General features: G+C 44.6%; 1 protein-coding gene across 2 annotated transcripts in view; it reads left to right on the top strand.

Annotated features, from left to right (window-relative positions):
• The first annotated feature begins 1,754 nt into the window (after positions 1–1,754).
• The window catches only part of LOC107592114 (raftlin-like), a 110,067-nt gene continuing 100,664 nt past the window's right edge, over positions 1,755–11,157 (top strand). For both annotated transcript variants that reach the window (XM_016281497.1, XM_016281498.1), the window contains exon 1: positions 1,755–2,062. The gene's annotated coding sequence lies outside the window, so the exon portion shown is untranslated. The remainder of the gene's footprint in view (positions 2,063–11,157) is intronic.

Consider the following 11,157-nt stretch of genomic DNA (forward strand, 5'->3'; position numbering starts at 1 on the left):
AGTATTTGAATCAATAATTCAACATACCTCATGATGAGTAGTTATCAGCAATTGTACTTGAGATAAGGATCAGTCGCCACAAGGATTTCCTGTTTCAGAAAGATTCATATTCTTTCATCTCGGCTCATGTCATTAATTTGTGTCCTAGGGTCAGTTATGTCCTCTGCTGTGCATAACATCACTATCAACAGTCTTTGAAACAAAAACGTCAATCATCTTGTGTGCCTTAAAGACAATATTTCCCATTAAAACACTAGGTCTTCTGATGAAGTGCTGGTGTGTCATTTTCATCATAGTGATGAGATGGATGAAATGACAGTGATTATGTGTGATTCGGACCAGGCCGTTGTGTTTTTAGTCTGTCCCCTCTCTCTCAGACCAGTCTGAATAATGGATTTCATGAGGTTTATGAAAAATACATCTCTCCACCGGGGACGACAGACACAGACCCTCTCACCCCAGAACAAGCCACCGCCACAAAACCTCCTCAGAGGAGAATGTGAGCGCTCAGAGGTCACTCTTTCATTGCTCAGGAGACAGTCCTCAGTTACGTTTCACTGAAGACAGCTTTGTTTCTCTTAAAACTCCTAAAACAGAAGGAAAAGAGAAAAGTGTTTTCATACAGTAAGAATACTTTGTTTTCCCATTTATTGACTGACAGCTCTCCTGACCCTGTGTTGACAGAAATCAGAGGCGTTGATATATATATATATATAATTTTTTAAGTATTTTATGATCACCAAGGGTGCATTTGTGATCAAAAATACACTAAAATTTGTAATATTGTAAAATATCATTATAATTAAAACAATTAATTAAAACAAAAAAGCATTTCAATCATGACAACTCTCGGAACATTTTAGCATGGTGATGGATATGACAGTGTTAATGTATTTGGTCTTGGTGGAACAGATCTGCTACGCTGCTGCTGTTGGTTATTGCTGTAGTTGTAGATTATTGCTGCTGCTGCAAGCAAGTACAGGAACTTGCTACTGCCAATGCATATGGGATACGGTGCTATGAGTATTTAAGACATACTGCTGCTGCACAAATAGCATATAAAATAACCCCATAGCAGATCTATACAGGTGGAGCTGGGGAAGGTGGAGGGTTTCAGAGAACTCTGAAAGCGCGCTGCAGGAATCTCAAGTCAGTGCTAGCCAGCCATATAAATGCAAGGCAGTAAGCTCATTGGCTGCATATGCAGCATGAACCAATCAGCTTGTGCCAAGTTATTTAACTCTCTGAATGTCATCAGTTAAGTTAACACCCCGTCAGAATGTGCCATCTAGAGTTTCATGACTGAACTATATATTTCACAAAATAAATAACAGCATAAAGGTCTGGAGAGTCAAAGCCTTTAAACTAATTTGCTCTCCATTTAATCTCATTGTGATCTTTGAGAAACAATTGAGATCTCGTTGCAGACTTTTCATTCTGTTTATAGTATTTTGGCTATTTTCTTGCTCTTACAGTCCTCACGCATGCTGAGCTCTTATCATTGCTTTATTATGTCCCTGTAATTTCTAAAATAACTGCTCCCGCTCTCTTTTTCTCCCTTTTATCCGTCTCCCTTCCCCTCTCTCTCTCTCGTACTCAGCACCTCCTCCTTCTCCTCAGCTGGATTCTTCAGTCGGTGGGCAGGAACTGTGTCAGTTTCTGAAGAAGCCGAGAGAGAGAGAGAGGGAGCGAACTGTGTCTGGGTCAGCTCAGTCTGTCATCTCAGACAGTCAGAGAGAGCAAGACAGTGCGCGAGAGAGACAGACGGCACGCAGGCAGCAGGATACAGGAGGTATGTCAGAGGATGTGGTTTCCCTGAGCTTGCAGAACATTGCACAGACATACTTTGAGCATGACCTAACGGCAGCACGCAAAGTGTGTTTTCTGTGCTCCGCTAGCTGCCTGCCGCAGGAGGACTGATCCGCTCGGGATCCTTGCTTCTTGTTATTATTGTGCCGTCACATCCAACGGGAATCCTACCGTCACTCTTGCGGTACACACGCCGGACGGTGGATCGCTGACTCAAACTTGCAGCATCCGTGTGTCGACAGCTCCACAACAGGTAAGCGCTCCGTCTCCATTGATTTCCTCACTTCATGAAGCATGCTGTCTGTCTAGGAGGAAAGCAAACACGACAACAGTGCAGTGATAAAGAATCAATCATGGGAAGCCACAAGCCACAAGTTTGCCACTGTGTGATGTGCTACAGCAAACATCTCTATCTGTTAACACAGACACATGCTCCTTGTAAAGCATATCACACAGATCAATGGTTTAGTTTTTAGTCACATGTACAAAGTGTGATACTGACAGGAAGACTGCACACTTCCCTTCAATGCTTGACCGTTGGCTTTTCTTTAAGAAGTGTTTCTTCAGCACTTTATTTCGGTTGTTTGCCTGAAATCACAGGATTTTGGTGACAAACCTCTTTAATAGGATGTATTTAAATAACTTTGGAGCATGCATTCACTAAGTGAAGTTAAACATCAGCATTAAGTAACCTAATTTGTGTTCACACTGAAAGCGAAAATGCTGCATAAGGTAAAACAATCTGAAGATATTTGATGTTTAAAGTCAGCATGGAATAAAAATTCAGCTATTTTCTAAATGCATGTTATTGATTGTACTGTGAACTGTTCAGTTGTGCATGTTTTCATTTTACTTTTTTTTTGACCTCATAATTGTTTATCAAAATGTCTATCTTGTGGTCAAAGGACAGACATTTAGTGTGCATAAACCCCGCCCCTTTCTTACAGGCAAGCTCACATTCAGATCCACCAAGAATTGTTCTATTCCATTAATCCGTTTCACTCAGATTTACGTCACAATACAAAATAAAAGATCTGTCGCTACTTTTGTTTCATTGCAACTGTAGTATCAGCTACTGTTATGTGGTGCGTCATTTTTTACCAATGAGATTTCACTGTAGGGGGGCTTCCTTACACAACAGCGCATAAATAAATAAAAAAAATTTAAATTCAAGAGACCAACAAAATTTCCTGTTGCTCGTCCAATGTTAGTTTGCTATTGACAAAAAGTAACCCTAAAAAATAAGAATATTATGTATGTTCTGTAGTTTTTATTAGGCTTTTGCACAAAAAATCTCCCTGCAATTCTGGGTATGTTAGTTTATGTTTTTTTTTTTTTTAAAGTAACAAACTTTAATGCATACATAATTTCATAAGTTGTTCTTCTAATATTTATATATTTTATTTCAGCTTTAGTTTTGTTTTTCTTTTTTAATGATAACACTAGATTTTTTTTTTTTTTTTACATTTTTGTGACGACCCCATTTGTGTAGAAAACTTTTGGCAGTCTGATAAAATGAATAAAGAAAGAGTTAAAGATCATTGCCAAAACTGCAAGGTCAAGTCGAGTGCATTGCATGGTTGCACTGTGTTCTCTGTTGTGCACTGCACATTTTCTTAAATGTACTAGTTTATCAAAGTATTCCTTATATATATATATATATATACAGTGGGTACGGAAAGTATTCAGACCCCCTTAAGTTTGTCACTCTTTGTTATATTGCAGCCATTTGCTAAAAATTTTTAAGTTAATTTTTTTTCCTCATTAATGTACACACAGCACCCCATATTGACAGAAAAACACAGAATTGTTGACATTTTTGCAGATTTATTAAAAAAGAAAAACTGAAATATCACATGGTCCTAAGTATTCAGACCCTTTGCTCAGTATTTAGTAGAAGCACCCTTTTGATCTAATACAGCCATGAGTCTTTTTGGGAAAGAGGCAACAAGTTTTTCACACCTGGATTTGGGAATCCTCTGCCAGAGCATATAATATACACAGCATGCATACTAAATACTGCTGAAAGAGTATGAGTAGTATGTTAGTATGCTAATCTATACATAGCTTAATTGTGCTGTTGTTGCTAGTAGGCGGTCCCGCTAATGGTCCCTGTCACTCATATTGCCAAAATAAATTGCCAACTTTCATGATAAATGAATGACTTATGGACGCAAATCGCTGTCAGTGTGAATCCCCTTTAAGAAAAGAGAACAGAGAAGGCAAACTGTCATTAATCCGTTCCAGACGGCGGTTCGGAGGCTGTGCGCATTCAGTCGCGCTGCGCCGGGCGCCTCAGGAGCCGACACATAGAGCTGCTGTTGTCATGGAGGAATCTGGTGCATCATATCACGGGGTAGTCACCTCCGACCCCATGCGTACCCGCTATTAGAGAGTTACTGGAGAGTAATGCTGACTTCAGTGTCAATGTGAATCAGCAGGACCTTTTTATTACAGCTCAGAGGTTGTTTCCTTGGGAGAAAAAACAAATACCTAACATAATCAATTTTGTCAATTTTCATACAAAAATATGAATGGTACTCGCCTGTGCAAAAGTCTGATGTGATGCTAGGGAGCTGTGAGTGGTTTCCAGGGTGTTGACCTGTAAATAACCTGCAATAACAATTGTGCCCTTGTGACTTTAAAAAATTTGATCACTACTAACCTATCCACCTTTTTCTTCAACGCGGAAGTAAGCCTATGGGTGAGACTTCCGGTTCATTAGCCGCTATAGGTAAATAACGAGGAGAATAACAACGTGCAATAAACTGTAAAACTGTTTGCACTACAAACCAGTGTGTTCATAATGAAGATAATACATTGAAATAATATAAGACCCACCAACTTTCAATATCAAGCAGCAAAACTAACTGTTTTGTTCAGCTAAAAATAGCTGGACGGAGTGGACACAGATGAGACTGGAAGCCAGACCCATAGAATTTACAAATGGCCCCCAGTTTTACGACAAGAAAAAGGTGGATATACGGTGAAAACACTCAACCTAACAGGATAATGTAATTTTACAGTAAAATACTGTTAAATTTACATTTTTGAAAGGGAAAACAAGAAGCCATCTTATAATATATAATACAAAAAAAAAAAATTGACAAGTTAAATCCCTAAAACCTAAAATGTTGCTACCGTATTTTTACGGTAAAAAATTTCAGTTTTTTTTTTTACTGTAAATTTCAGATTTTTTTAAACAGCATATCATTAAAAACAGTAGCAACAAACATTCCAGGACAAGTTACATATTTAAATTTAATACTTTAGTTAAGGGTTTATTCAAATCACTAAAATAATATAAGCAGTAGTAATAGTGGTGCTCGACTTACAAAACACTATTGAGACAAATGCTGACTATACAGTAAGAACAACTCTATTAATAACAATAGTTGCTCAATATATGCTAAATATATTTTAAAGTATATTGCATGACCATACGTCTGCTTTTTCCACACATGTCCCGGCCGGGATTTCTAAACTTGTCCCTCATTACCTTCAGCAATAATGAAAACAATAAAAAAACAACTAAAAAACAAAGACGAATCCCGGCGAGGACAAAGAGGATGCATAGTCACGCTAAATAATATTACTGTTAATGTGGAAGGCATAATTAACATAATTAGGTCTTTGATGAAAAATGCGTAAGACTCTTGAAAGACTAAACCAACATGTTTGAGACATTGTTGAGATCTGTCTTTAGCAGAAAATCGGTTGTGGCTAGAAGGGATACAGCAAAAACCGGAAGCTAACGATAAATTGAATTTTGTACCTATTCGATCAGGGTTCCTCAATAGGCAGCCACCGAGAGAAAAAAGTTTGGCATAATGTGGCATGAAAATTCAAACGCAGCATCAGCAAGCTACATTAACTTCCATTGTGTCTACACCGGACGCGAGCGGCACGGTGCGATGCAATAAAATACAATAGAACTCATTATAATCAGTGATGCTGTCTTGGATGCGGCGCGACAGGACAAATCCCTGATAGTAAACTGCTGACTCGTTCTATTTATAACGTACTTACTGACACAACGTTCAAATGATTTGCAATGCTTTGTCGCGTCCAGTGTAGATACGATGTGACAGTAAATACATGGCAATTGTGTAGAAAAGAAAACTGGACACGGAAAATAGATTATTCAAATGTGAATGGACTGAACAGTTCCCTTTCATGGGAACTTCGAACTGCGTCCTCTAGGGGTCGCTATGGGGAACGCCTCGTCGTGACCCGTGTCTGAAGCATACATTGAAAAAACACCAACTCGTTGGCCGGCGACAGCCATGACGTCACTACCGGTGCGACTCCAGTATAAATCGGCGCCGGGAGCTACACATCATTCTCTTCTTCGTCTTCATTGACTGTTCTGTTTGAAGCGTGCATTTTCAAGGAAAAAGTAAGAGCTATCTATTTATTATGGCGAGCACTAGTAGAGCATTTAGAAGGTGTGTGCATCCGTGTCAGCGCTATTTGACACCAGATGACACACACGATCTATGTGTTGTTTGTTTGGGCGAGGAGCACGCACGCGATGTCCTCGAGGGGGCAATCTGCGTGCATTGCGAGTTTTTTCCAAAGAAAAAACTCCGTTCTCGTTTGTCTCTCTTTTCAAGTAAAGAGGGGCAGCCATCTGCTTCCCGCGGTTCAGGACCCTCCGCTGCTGAGGCACGGAGGAGAATGAGCTCGTGGGGATCTCAGGTGGACCTGGCCGATGAGTTTAGAGAGGGACTTTCCTTCTCGCGCTCATCGGCGGGGGGCGAGAGACAGCCACTGGAGGATGATTTTCTCTCTTTAACATCATCTGATCCAGGGGCCAGTGCTCTGCTGGGTTCAGCCCAGGAAGAGCAGGAAATGGATGATGAGAGCGAAGAAGCTGAGGCTGAGCCTTCTCAATCCTCCTGCCCTGCGTATGATGAGCTCTTAGAGGTTATGGATCGCGCCACGGCAAGACTTGACTTGCCATGGAAGCGGACTAAGGAAGTGGCGTCGCGAGGTCGTCTCGACGAACGTTATCTTTCTGGCCATAACCCTCCAGCTCAGGTGAGTCTTCCTTTCCTTCCTGATCTCCATACTGAGATCGAGAAGGAATGGAAGAAGCCGTTTTCCTCACGCATCCATCGGTTTCAGCATACCAGTTATGCGAATATCGAGGCGGTGCGCGAAAACGGCTATGAGAGAATGCCCCCTGTAGAAGAGACGCTAGCTAGCTATCTCTCTATGGGAGAGACATCATCTCTCAAAACTCCCTCCTTGCCATCCATGCCTCTTCAAGCTACATCTAAAATGAATGGCAAGGCATACGCAGCAGCAGGTCAGGCTGTTGCTTCACTGCACACGATGGCGGTGCTCCAAGCATACCAGGCTGATCTGCTGAAAGACCTGGATAAAGGCGAGGGCCTTTCTTCTGATGAGATGGCTGAGTTACGCCGCACCACGGATCTTGCTCTTCGTGCTACTAAGCAGGCTGCCTCTGCCATCCAGTGTAGATACGATGTGACAGCAAATACATGGCAATTGTGTAGAAAAGAAAACTGGACACGGAAAATAGATTATTCAAATGTGAATGGACTGAACAGTTCCCTTTCATGGGAACTTCGAACTGCGTCCTCTAGGGGTCGCTATGGGGAACGCCTCGTCGTGACCCGTGTCTGAAGCATACATTGAAAAAACACCAACTCGTTGGCCGGCGACAGCCATGACGTCACTACCGGGGCGACTCCAGGATAAATCGGCGCCGGAAGCTACACATCATTCTCTTCTTCGTCTTCATTGACTGTTCTGTTTGAAGCGTGCATTTTCAAGGAAAAAGTAAGAGCTATCTATTTATTATGGCGAGCACTAGTAGAGCATTTAGAAGGTGTGTGCATCCGTGTCAGCGCTATTTGACACCAGATGACACACACGATTTATGTGTTGTTTGTTTGGGCGAGGAGCACGCACGCGATGTCCTCGAGGGGGCAATCTGCGTGCATCGCGAGTTTTTTCCAATGAAAAAACTCCGTTCTCGTTTGTCTCTCTTTTCAAGTAAAGAGGGGCAGCCATCTGCTTCCCGCGGTTCAGGACCCTCCGCTGCTAAGGCACGGAGGAGAATGAGCTCGTGGGGATCTCAGGGGGACCTGGCCGATGAGTTTAGAGAGGGACTTTCCTTCTCGCGCTCATCGGCGGGGGGCGAGAGACAGCCACTGGAGGATGATGTTCTCTCTTTAACATCATCTGATCCAGAGGCCAGTGCTCTGCTGGTTTCAGCCCAGGAAGAGCAGGAAATGGATGATGAGAGTGAAGAAGCTGAGGCTGAGCCTTCTCAATCCTCCTGCCCTGCGTATGATGAGCTCTTAGAGGTTATGGGTCGCGCCACGGCAAGACTTGACTTGCCATGGAAGCGGACCAAGGAAGTGGCGTCGCGAGGTCGTCTCGACGAACGTTATCTTTCTGGCCATAACCCTCCAGCTCAGGTGAGTCTTCCTTTCCTTCCTGATCTCCATACTGAGATCGAGAAGGAATGGAAGAAGCCGTTTTCCTCACGCATCCATCGGTTTCAGCATACCAGTTATGCGAATATCGAGGCGGTGCGCGAAAACGGCTATGAGAGAATGCCCCCTGTAGAAGAGACGCTAGCTAGCTATCTCTCTATGGGAGAGACATCATCTCTCAAAACTCCCTCCTTGCCATCCATGCCTCTTCAAGCTACATCTAAAATGAATGGCAAGGCATACGCAGCAGCAGCAGGTCAGGCTGTTGCTTCACTGCACACGATGGCGGTGCTCCAAGCATACCAGGCTGATCTGCTGAAAGACCTGGATAAAGGCGAGGGCCTTTCTTCTGATGAGATGGCTGAGTTACGCCGCACCACGGATCTTGCTCTTCGTGCTACTAAGCAGGCTGCCTCTGCCATGGGCAGATCTATGGCAGCGATGGTAGTAACGGAGAGGCAGCTGTGGGTAAACCTGGCAGACATCGGGAAGAAAGAAAGGGGTTTTCTTCTCGATGCCCCGGTTTCGCCCTCTGAACTTTTTGGTACATCCGTTGAGACGGTCGTCGAAAAGTTCAGGGAGGCGAAGGCGCGCTCAGCGGCCTTCAAAACCTTCATTCCACGAAGGTCCAGGTCTGAGCCCGAACAAACCAGGGGTCCTGGCCCGTCTCGATTTGAGGATCAGAGACGAGCACAGAAGGCTAGTGTCGCGACTCGCGCTCCTCCTCCGCCTGCGGGTAGGGGTAGGAAGTATCGTGGGTCGAAGGGAGGTAGGCAAGACCTGAGGGATGTGATCCAGACAAGGCGTCAGAGCTTTCGTCCGGATCAGAGTAATACTTAGGTATCCACTCTTTCCCTCAGGGGATGTAACATCTACCCCGTTCTATGGTTAATCATAGTAACCACCTTACTGAAGGTCCGGTCTAGAGGCTTTTCCGGACAGAGCTCCAACGCGGGAGCCGTGGTGGGTGAGTACGATCCATGTCTAAATATATGTATATAAATATATGTATGTGCTATGGAACTGGTGGTTGTGTGTACCCTTCTGCTAGTTTCTTTGCAGTGTTTCCCGTGCTGGGTTCAGAAACCGGGTGCTCGACTTGCAGTGTTTATAAACTCACTCGTCGAGATATGTCCAGAAGGTAAGTAAGGTTTCGGTTTCATACTTCCTGGATCATGCGGCTATAACACAGGCTTCTGCAGGAGTTTTGTGATTATCAGGCCCCCGGTGTCACTGCAAAAAAATTTCCTGGACGTCCGGGCTGGGGTTTACGCTTTCATGCTACCCTGACTGGTCTACCGTATCCGGGTCGCCCTGAGGGGTTTTTCCCGATCACCAGGATATCCCCTTGAGGCATCAACCCCCCTCACCATTGAGGGTTATTGTGAGTATGATGTCTCTTTCGAGCGTTAATCCTCTCTGAGGAGTTAGATTCCTCGCTCCATGGGCTGTCCTCATGGTAGTATTGAGACAATGCTCCCCTTTTATCAAAAGGGTTACCTGGAATGAGAGTTTGGCTAGACTGCAGTATGCTTACCCCTCTGATTTTCAATCATGCTGCAGGTCGAGCCCCCCCCCCCCGCTCGTTGAGAGCTGGGTTTGTGCTCCCTCAGCCAAGGTAAACTACTGCTAGCGTTCCTGCATTGGAACATGCTGTAGGCCGAGCCCCCTTCTCGACTGAGAACTAGGTGTGTTGCCCCCACAGCTAAGTAAACTATTGCTAGCTGTTCCAGTGCGGAACATGCTGCAGGTCGAGCCCCGTCTCGGTTTGAGAACTGAGTGTGTTGCTCCCTCAGCTGAATAACTGCTAGCTGTTCCACCATGGGAACATGCTGTAGGTTGAGCTCCCTCTCCATTAAGAGCTGGATGTTCTCCCCCAGCTACAGATTTACTGCTAGCCACTCCAGCATTATAGCCGTAGATATAGCGTCTGGGGATACGCTATTTTTATCTATAGGCTGCCTTTTCAGGGTGCCACGAGAACCCCTAGAACGGTATGCAAGTGTAGTGCACGTTATGCTTTGCCCACTTTTCTAAAAATCCTGTATGGTAAGAGCTACGCGCAAGACTTCGTGCTCTTTTTGAGTGGTTTAAAACCCCGGTTCTGCCTTGGGCACCACTCCCCCTATGTATCCTCTGGATACCTACTTAACAGGGTATTGCTACTAAGGATCTGTTGAGACAGTTCCTTCACCACAAGACAAACGTGCGGTAGCCCCTGTGTGACAGACCAAGACTAGTATGATTCTAGGCTCTTGGTCGTATTCCCTTAAAGGAATCTGTTTCTGATTCCAAGCCTTGAGCTCTACCCCGGGCCCAGGAGTCTGGCCCTAACAGGTAAGTATTTTGGGGTATGTAGCCTAGGCCTTTGGCCGTAGGGAATAACGTCACTGACAGCCGTCTAAACGTCCCAGGGGCAACTCCCATAGCAATATGGTAGAGTTGGTTCTTAGTGCTCGCCATGGTTCTGGCTTGCACTCCCCTCAGCATGGCGGCGTGGGTATACCGTTCCCCATAGCGACCCCTAGAGGACGCAGTTCGAAGTTCCCATGAAAGGGAACGTCTCAGGTTACTTATGTAACCATGGTTCCCTGAGTAGGGAACGAGACACTGCGTCCTCTAGGTTTCTTGCCATGCTGCGGACGCAAGCTTCAGACGAAGAAGTGAACGATGTGTAGCTCCCGGCACCGATTTATACTGTAGTCGCACCGGTAGTGACGTCATGGCTGTCGCCGGCCAACGAGTTGGTGTTTTTTCAATGTATGCTTCAGACACGGGTCACGACGAGGCGTTCCCCATAGCGACCCCTAGAGGACGCAGTGTCTCGTTCCCTACTCAGGGAACCATGGTTACATAAGTAACCTGAGACGTTTCT

The sequence above is a fragment of the Sinocyclocheilus grahami genome, unplaced genomic scaffold, assembly GCF_001515645.1.
Source record: "Sinocyclocheilus grahami isolate Dianchi unplaced genomic scaffold, SAMN03320097.WGS_v1.1 scaffold150.1, whole genome shotgun sequence".
NCBI lineage: Eukaryota > Metazoa > Chordata > Actinopteri > Cypriniformes > Cyprinidae > Sinocyclocheilus > Sinocyclocheilus grahami.